Source organism: Festucalex cinctus, chromosome 19 (assembly GCF_051991245.1).
Source record: "Festucalex cinctus isolate MCC-2025b chromosome 19, RoL_Fcin_1.0, whole genome shotgun sequence".
NCBI lineage: Eukaryota > Metazoa > Chordata > Actinopteri > Syngnathiformes > Syngnathidae > Festucalex > Festucalex cinctus.
The window spans coordinates 16,114,160-16,122,215 of record NC_135429.1 but is presented as its reverse complement, the minus strand read 5'-3'; the positions used below and the strand labels follow the sequence as shown (position 1 = coordinate 16,122,215).

The following is an 8,056-nucleotide window of genomic DNA, read 5'->3' as shown; positions in this document are numbered from 1 at the left end:
TATCCGATCATCTTCAAACTTGGTGTGACTCATCTTAAGATGTTGAGGATGAAAAGTTATTGAAAGCTCTTTATTTCGTCGCACGCTGTTGTCGTGGCATGCACTTTTTGCAAAGGAAAAAAATCCTTCTTAATGAAGCATTCCCAGTTGTACGAAGTAGCTAGAGCTACAAAAATTTGTAGACATATGTAACAGCCCACAATGTACAAAAAAGTCTCTTGGTGCCATGTGCTAAACCCAACAGGAAGTCCCCCAGGTGCCGGGCATCACATTTTGAGCTAGAAAACTCCTCTTTAACGAAGCATTCCCGGTTGTACGTTTCACCTAGCGCGATGATAATTTGCAGGCATTCATAAGAGCCCACGATGTACAAAAAAGTCTCTTGGAACCATGTGCTAAACCAAACAGGAAGTCCGCCATTTTGATTTACGATGGGATTTGTTGCCATTTTTTGTGGCCTTTTTCAGGGGTCATATTTTAACGAACTCCTCGTACAAAGTTCATCCGACCGTCTTCAAACTTGGTGTGTTTCATCTTAAGATGTTTAAGATGCAAAGTTATCGAAAGTTTTTTATTTTGTCGCACGCTGCTGCTATAGCGATGCATTGTTTGCCAAGTAAAGTGCTGCTTTTTTTTATCGATACATGTGTGAAAACTCATGAAACTTTGCAAACACATCAGACTTGTCATGAACATGAATTTTTAGAGATTTATTGTGCAATTTGCAATAAATAGCGCCCTCTAGACATTTTTATGAAGTATTTCCGATTGTATGATTCTGCTAGATTTGTGAAAATTAGGACAGACCCCTATCAGCCTAATACCTACAAAAAAGTATTATGTAGCCATTTGCCAAACCAAAGAGGAAGTCCGCTATTTTGATTTTATTTTGGGAATTATACATAATTTTTGGCCTCTTTCATTAAACTTTGCACAAACAAGGCATGGAAAAACTAACATTTTAAATGGTCCTTGTTCCATGTAACAGTACCCCAACGTGCCAGTACCCTGACGTGCAAGTAACCCAACGTTGTGCTCAATAGCGCCCTCTATGCATTTTTATGGAGCATTTCCAATTGTATGATTCAAGCGATACACAACTAAAGATGACTTGACCTAGATTTGTGAAAACTGGGAGGCATACCTATTAGCTTAAGACCTACAAAAAGTATTCTGTAGCCGTATGCTAAACCTAAAAGGAAGTCCGCCATTTTGAATTTATTTTGGGAATTGCACACCATCTTTGGCCTTTTGCACTCACAAAGCTTGTCAAAAACATTTTAGATGGTCCTTGTCCGATTTGACAGTACCCCAACGTGCCAGTACCCCGACGTGCAAGTACCCCAACGTGACCCAGGTTGCGAGGGCCCTTTATAGCTGCTCGCAGCTCTAGTTATTATTCTTCTTCTTCTTTTTCTTTGTTATTATTCTTTTCCGCAAACAACCACATTTTTGAGGCACTAAACATGAACGAAAACTCACCAAACTTTACACGGAGATCGGGCCTGGCGAAAAATTTGATATTTTAAAGTCGCCATACGTGATAACAGAAAAATGGCTCTGTAGCGCCACCTACATAGGTTTAACGGATCCCTGTCCCGCTACGATTGTCCTATGGCTACGAAAATTGTGTGGCACCTGTAGCACATCCAGATGAACAAAAACCTCTTTGATATGTGTACCCTAAAATAGACAGGAAGTGAGGTATGAGTATTTGAATGTCCAATTTTGGCCCATTTTTGCACATTTACAGGGGTCATACTTTTGCCCGCTTCTCCTACACGGTTAACCCGATTGACTTCAAACTTGGGCTGTACCATCTCAAGACCTGGGACAACATCATGGTAAAAAATCTAAAGTTTTTGACATACTATATGACGGTGGCTGGGCATCAAATTTACAGTTTCAAAATTCTTACTTAACAAAGCATTGCCGTGGTACGTTTAATTGAGAGCCACGAAAATTGGTACACATATGTAACAGACTATGATCTACAAAAAACTCTTTTTGAACCATATGCTAAACCTAACAGGAAGTCCGCCAGAGGCGAGGCATCAAATTTTGTGTTTCAAAATTCTTATTTAATGAAGCATTCCCGGCTGTACATTTCACCTAGAGTTACCAACATTTGAAGACATATGTAACAGCCCTCAAGGTACAAAAAACTCTTTTTGAACCATATGCTAAACCGAACAGGAAGTCCGCCATTTTGATTTACTTTGGAACGTGTTGCCATTTTTTGGGCCATTTCATAGGGGTCTTATTTTAACGAACTCCTCCTACAGAGTTTATCCGATCATCTCCAAACTTGGTGTGATTCATCTTAAAATGTTGAAGATGAAAAGTTATTGAAAGCTTTTTATTTCGTCGCACGCTGTTGCCGTGGCATGCACAGTTTGCAAAGGAAAAAATTCCCTCTTAATGAAGCATTCACAGTTGTACGAAGCAGCGAGAGCTACGAAAATTTGGAGACAAATTTAACAGCCCACAATGTACAAAAAAGTCTCTTGGTGCCATGTGCTAAACCCAACAGGAAGTCCCGTAAGGGCCGGTCATCACATTTTGAGGTAAAAAACTCCTCTTTAACGAAGCATTCCCGGTTGTACGTTTCACCTAGCGCTATGATAATTTAGAGGCATACATAAGAGCCCACGATGTACAAAATAGTCTCTTGGAACCATCTTCCAAAACAAACAGGAAGTCCGCCATTTTGATTTACGTTGGGATTTGTAGCCATTTTTTGTGGCCTTTTTTAGGGGTCATATTTTAACGAACTCCTCCTACAAAATTTATCCGACTGTCTTCAAACTTGGTGTGCTTCATCTTAAGATGTTTAAGATACAAAGTTATCGAAAGTTATTTATTTTGTCCCACGCCGTTTCATGGCGATGCATTGTTTGCCAAGTAAAATGCTGCTTTTTTTGGGGGGGGTCTAAACATGTGCAAAAACTCATGAAACTTTACACACACATCAGGCTTGTCATAAGCATGAATATTTCAGAGATTTCTTATTAAATTTGCAATAAATGCTTCAATAGCGCCCTCTAGACATTTTTATGAAGTCTTTCCGATTATATGATTCAGCTAGATGTGTGAATATTGGCAGGCATGCCTAATATATTCAAAAAGTATTCTATATAGCCATGTGCCAATCCATTTTGATTTTATTTTGTTAACTGTGCATCATTTTTGGCCTTTCCATGAAACTTTACAAACACAAAGCATGGCAAAAACGTTTAAAATTTAGATGGTTTCCTATTTGACAGTACCCCAACATGCCAGTACCCCGACGTGCAAATACCCCAACGTGGCCCGGGTTGCGAGGGCCCTTTATAGCTGCTCGCAGCTCTAGTTCTTCTTCTTCTTCTTTTTCTTTGTTATTATTCTTTTCCGCAAACAACCACATTTTTGAGGCACTAAACATGAACGAAAACTCACCAAACTTTACACGCAGATCGGGTCTGGCGAAAAATTTGATATTTTAAAGTCGCCATACATGATAACAGAAAAATGGCTCTGTAGCGCCACCTACATAGGTTTAACGGATCCCTGTCCCGCTACGATTGTCCTATGGCTACGAAAATTGTGTGGCACCTGTAGCACATCCAGATGAACAAAAACCTCTTTGATATGTGTACCCTAAAATAGACAGGAAGTGAGGTATGAGTATTTGAATGTCCAATTTTGGCCCATTTTTGCACATTTACAGGGGTCATACTTTTGCCCGCTTCTCCTACACGGTTAACCCGATTGACTTCAAACTTGGGCTGTACCATCTCAACACCTGGGACAACATCATGGTAAAAAATCTAAAGTTTTTGACATACTATATGACGGTGGCGGGGCATCAAATTTACAGTTTCAAAATTCTTACTTAACGAAGCATTGCCGGTGGTACGTTTAATCTAGAGCTACGAAAATTGGTACACATATGTAACAGACTATGATCTACAAAAAAGCCTGTTGGTGCCATATGCTAAACCTAACAGGAAGTCCGCCAGAGGCGAGGCATCAAATTTTGTGTTTCAAAATTCTAACTTAATGAAGCATTCCCGGCTGTACATTTCACCTAGAGTTACCAATATTTGAAGACATATGTAACAGCCCTCAAGGTACAAAAAACTCTTTTTGAACCATATGCTAAACCGAACAGGAAGTCCGCCATTTTGATTTACTTTGGAACGTGTTGCCATTTTTTGGGCCATTTCATAGGGGTCTTATTTTAACGAACTCCTCCTACAGAGTTTATCCGATCATCTCCAAACTTGGTGTGATTCATCTTAAGATGTTGAAGATGAAAAGTTATTGAAAGCTTTTTATTTTGTCGCACGCTGTTGCCGTGGCATGCACAGTTTGCAAAGGAAAAAATTCCTTCTTAATGAAGCATTCCCAGTTGTACGAAGCAGCTAGAGCTACGAAAATTTGGAGACAAATGTAACAGCCCACGATGTACAAAAAAGTCTCTTGGTGCCATGTGCTAAACCCAACAGGAAGTCCCGTAGGGGCCGGGCATCACATTTTGAGCTAAAAAACTCCTCTTTAACGAAGCATTCCCGGTTGTACGTTTCACCTAGCGCTATTATAATTTAGAGGCATACATAAGAGCCCACGATGTACAAAAAAGTCTCTTGGAACCATGTGCTAAACCAAACAGGAAGTCCGCCATTTTGATTTATGATGGGATTTGTAGCCTTTTTTTGTGGCCTTTTTTAGGGGTCATATTTTAACTCCTCCTACAAAATTCATCCGACCGTGTTCAAACTTGGTGTGTTTCATCTTAAGATGTTTAAGATGCAAATTTATCGAAAGTTTTTTATTTTGTCGCACGCTGCTGCTATAGCGATGCATTGGTTGCCAAGTAAAGTGCTGCTTTGTTTTTTTTTATCTATACATGTGTGAAAACTCGTGAAACTTTGCACACACATCAGACTTGTCATTAACATGAATTTTTAGAGATTTCTTGTGCAATTTGCAATAAATCGCACCCTCTATACATTTTTTATGGAGCATTTCCGATTGGATGATTCAAGCGCGAAATAACTAAAGATGACTTGACTTGACCTAGATTTGTGAAAACTCAGAGGCATACCTATTATATTATTATTATTTTTTGTACCTTACAAGATTATCTCTTGTGCCACATTAAACCCCTTTGCAGGCCTGAGCCAAACCACGGTCCATACATTTGATACCACTGCTTTATTTCAATGGTCAAGTACTTCATAACCACACCTACTTATGCTTGTCCTTGCATATATAGTAGACAACAAAGAGCTCTTTCAACAAAAGACATTTCCATCTACAAAGTCATACAAGGTAAGCACTCTATAAATTCTGCAATCACTACACTTCTATTCCTAAATTATCACTTCAAATACCAACAATGGTTAATACAGCTACAAATTTCTTGTATGTTTATGAAGTATGATACTGTATTTATTTCTACTCCTTTGCTTTTCTACAGAACATGAACAAATCACCAAGCAAATTCTCTTTTGATAAAGACCCTCTAATCATCTCCATACGCAAAGATTGCCAACTTTTTTCCGTAAGTATACAATACATAAACTAAACAGGACAACTTTCTCAATCATATACAGTATGCCATACATATATGTATTAAGTTCTCATTTATTAACAGGTTTGTTAAAGGCACCTTTAGTGTGTTTTTCTGTTTGTAATGTTTCTCCACGAGCACGTCTAGCCATTGATATCATGTAGAACACATATGCTAACCTTTTAGAGACAATTGAAGCTTACTTGCACAGTAGCCACTATCTTAACCACTTAATTCACATGTCTACTTGACAACTTATTACATGTAGTGAAATGGTACTTTGTGCGTCTTATGCTTTTTTCTGAACACTGCTTTTCAACTCTTTCCTTAAAACCAATACATGCGGTACTGTTATACTGTATAAATATATATGTCCGTGTGTATATATTTGTATATTCTTTCAAATAAACTCGTTTTGACACACACAGCCATTGAGTAACATGCAACACGACCACAACGTTTTGCACCAACACGTTACCTCTGCTATTTAGAATCATGGAATCTAACATGACTGATTTTCATTGAATGCTTTGTCATTACAGTATGCATGCATTGATCATGCTTTCAGTCGCAACGACTTATACCAGCGCAGCCTTGATCTTCATTCCCAAATGAACCAACTAGTCCATGTGACTCGAGTCAATCGAGCACTTGAAAAACAGATAGACTTCAAAACCAAGCTTGTGAAAGAACTCCAGACTGCATTGGATATAAAGGATGCATGTGATGCATTTGTCCGTGATGGTAAGCTATATGACATGGAAGACACACAAACACTAACACAGCAAGCATCCCCATCCTACACATTGTGTATAATGAATGACATGTTTGACAATGGACATTTTTACATTTTTTTGTTAATGCACGTTCCTTTTTTTCTGTTAGGAATATCTTGAAGGTAACATTGGACTGTTAACTAAAACACTGACTGATTATTGAGCCTCAATTTCTCAATGTATATAATGTGAATACATACTACACTTGATTACTTTCAAATGTGACTGATATCATGTAGCTATGCTGTGATCTTGCCCTCTTTCATCCACTGATAGACACTTCAAAGTTCTTTTTTTTCTGTATCTTCTCAAAATAACTGACATATTCATGGAAAAGATTGTATTTAAATTCTATCATTATTAATTACTATTATTATGTTTATGTCTTTGCCCCTGATTATGATGTTTCTATACCATAGATTTAAAAAAAAAATTTTTTTGGACATACTGTGACATGACCTTTACAATACTAATTTTTACTAAGAAAAAATCAATCACACACCATAATATTTTATACTTATCCTGCATGTATCTGGACACACCATGCCAAATTTTACACTTACATAACCATTTATGTACCTGTCGTATCCTTACTTTTATTCATCATTTCATCACACAATCCTAAAACATTGCTTTTTGACCCAGAGGATTCAACTATACCATTTTTGCGTGTCTTATTACTTACTAGCTATATTATTTATTAACGGGCAAAAACTATGAATATAAGATCACCGTCAAATATTACGTCTGTAATATCCATATACAGTGCATTACATAATATGCATTTGTATTAAGACACTACCATGCTAAAAATATGCACACGACTGTTCTGTAAACTACACCTAAGACAACCAAACTTCACAGATCTAACATGATTCTTCATTCTTTTTTGTTCTACAGATGTATCAAATGCTGCCACACAGACAGAAGAAGCCACTGAGGACATGCACGAAGACGATGATCACAATATAACAGGACAGGTTAACCCCCCTGAACTTTTAGCCCGCAGGTCAAAGCGTCCTAGGACTAATTCATCCATGGAGGTTACATTATCCTAAGACAGACTATGTGCTAACCCAAACTCTTTGACCCCAAGGGATTCATCTGTCCCAGAAAACTTTTACACTAAAGAGTTTATCTGTCCTAGGGCGCTGTTAACCCCAGGTTAAAGTGTTATTTAATCTGTCCTGTTACAACAGCTATACATAAACAGCTGCATTCCTCTCCTGTTCCATCTCTCGCACTTCTTTCATCTCTTTTTCTCCTCTACTTATACCTATGCTTGCTCATGTGCTTTTTTCCCCTTTAGATGATGTCATTGGTTAGCCTGCTTCAAAGCTACATTTTTTCTTGAATAACTGTCACACATTTACTGTTTGCTGGACCCTACAAAACTGTCACAATACTTCACTATGTCATGAATACATATGTGTTGCACAGCGACACCACATTAAGAGTCATCAAAAAGCTTTTTATTTGATCACACACCATCTCTGTGCCATGCAATGTTTTCAAATAAACAGATGCTGGTTTTGAATATCAAACGAGCGACTTTTCATGAAACTTTGCACACACAATTTATTTTGGGAATTGTGCATCATTTTTGGCCTTTTACTGCACCTTTTTACACACAAGGCACGGCAAATGCATTTCTATTTTCCATGGTCCTTGTCTATTTAACAGTACCCCAACGTGCAAGTCCCCCGACTTGCATATACCCCAA

The 8,056-nt window shown here is 38.0% G+C and overlaps 1 long non-coding RNA gene across 1 annotated transcript; it reads left to right on the top strand.

Moving 5' to 3' along the window:
* Nucleotides 1-5,402: 5,402 nt before the first annotated feature.
* On the top strand, nucleotides 5,403-7,841 carry LOC144007975 (uncharacterized). The gene is made up of 3 exons (XR_013280491.1): nucleotides 5,403-5,548; nucleotides 6,100-6,301; nucleotides 7,234-7,841. It is a non-coding gene; the product is annotated as an uncharacterized LOC144007975 (long non-coding RNA).
* The last annotated feature ends 215 nt before the right edge of the window (nucleotides 7,842-8,056 follow it).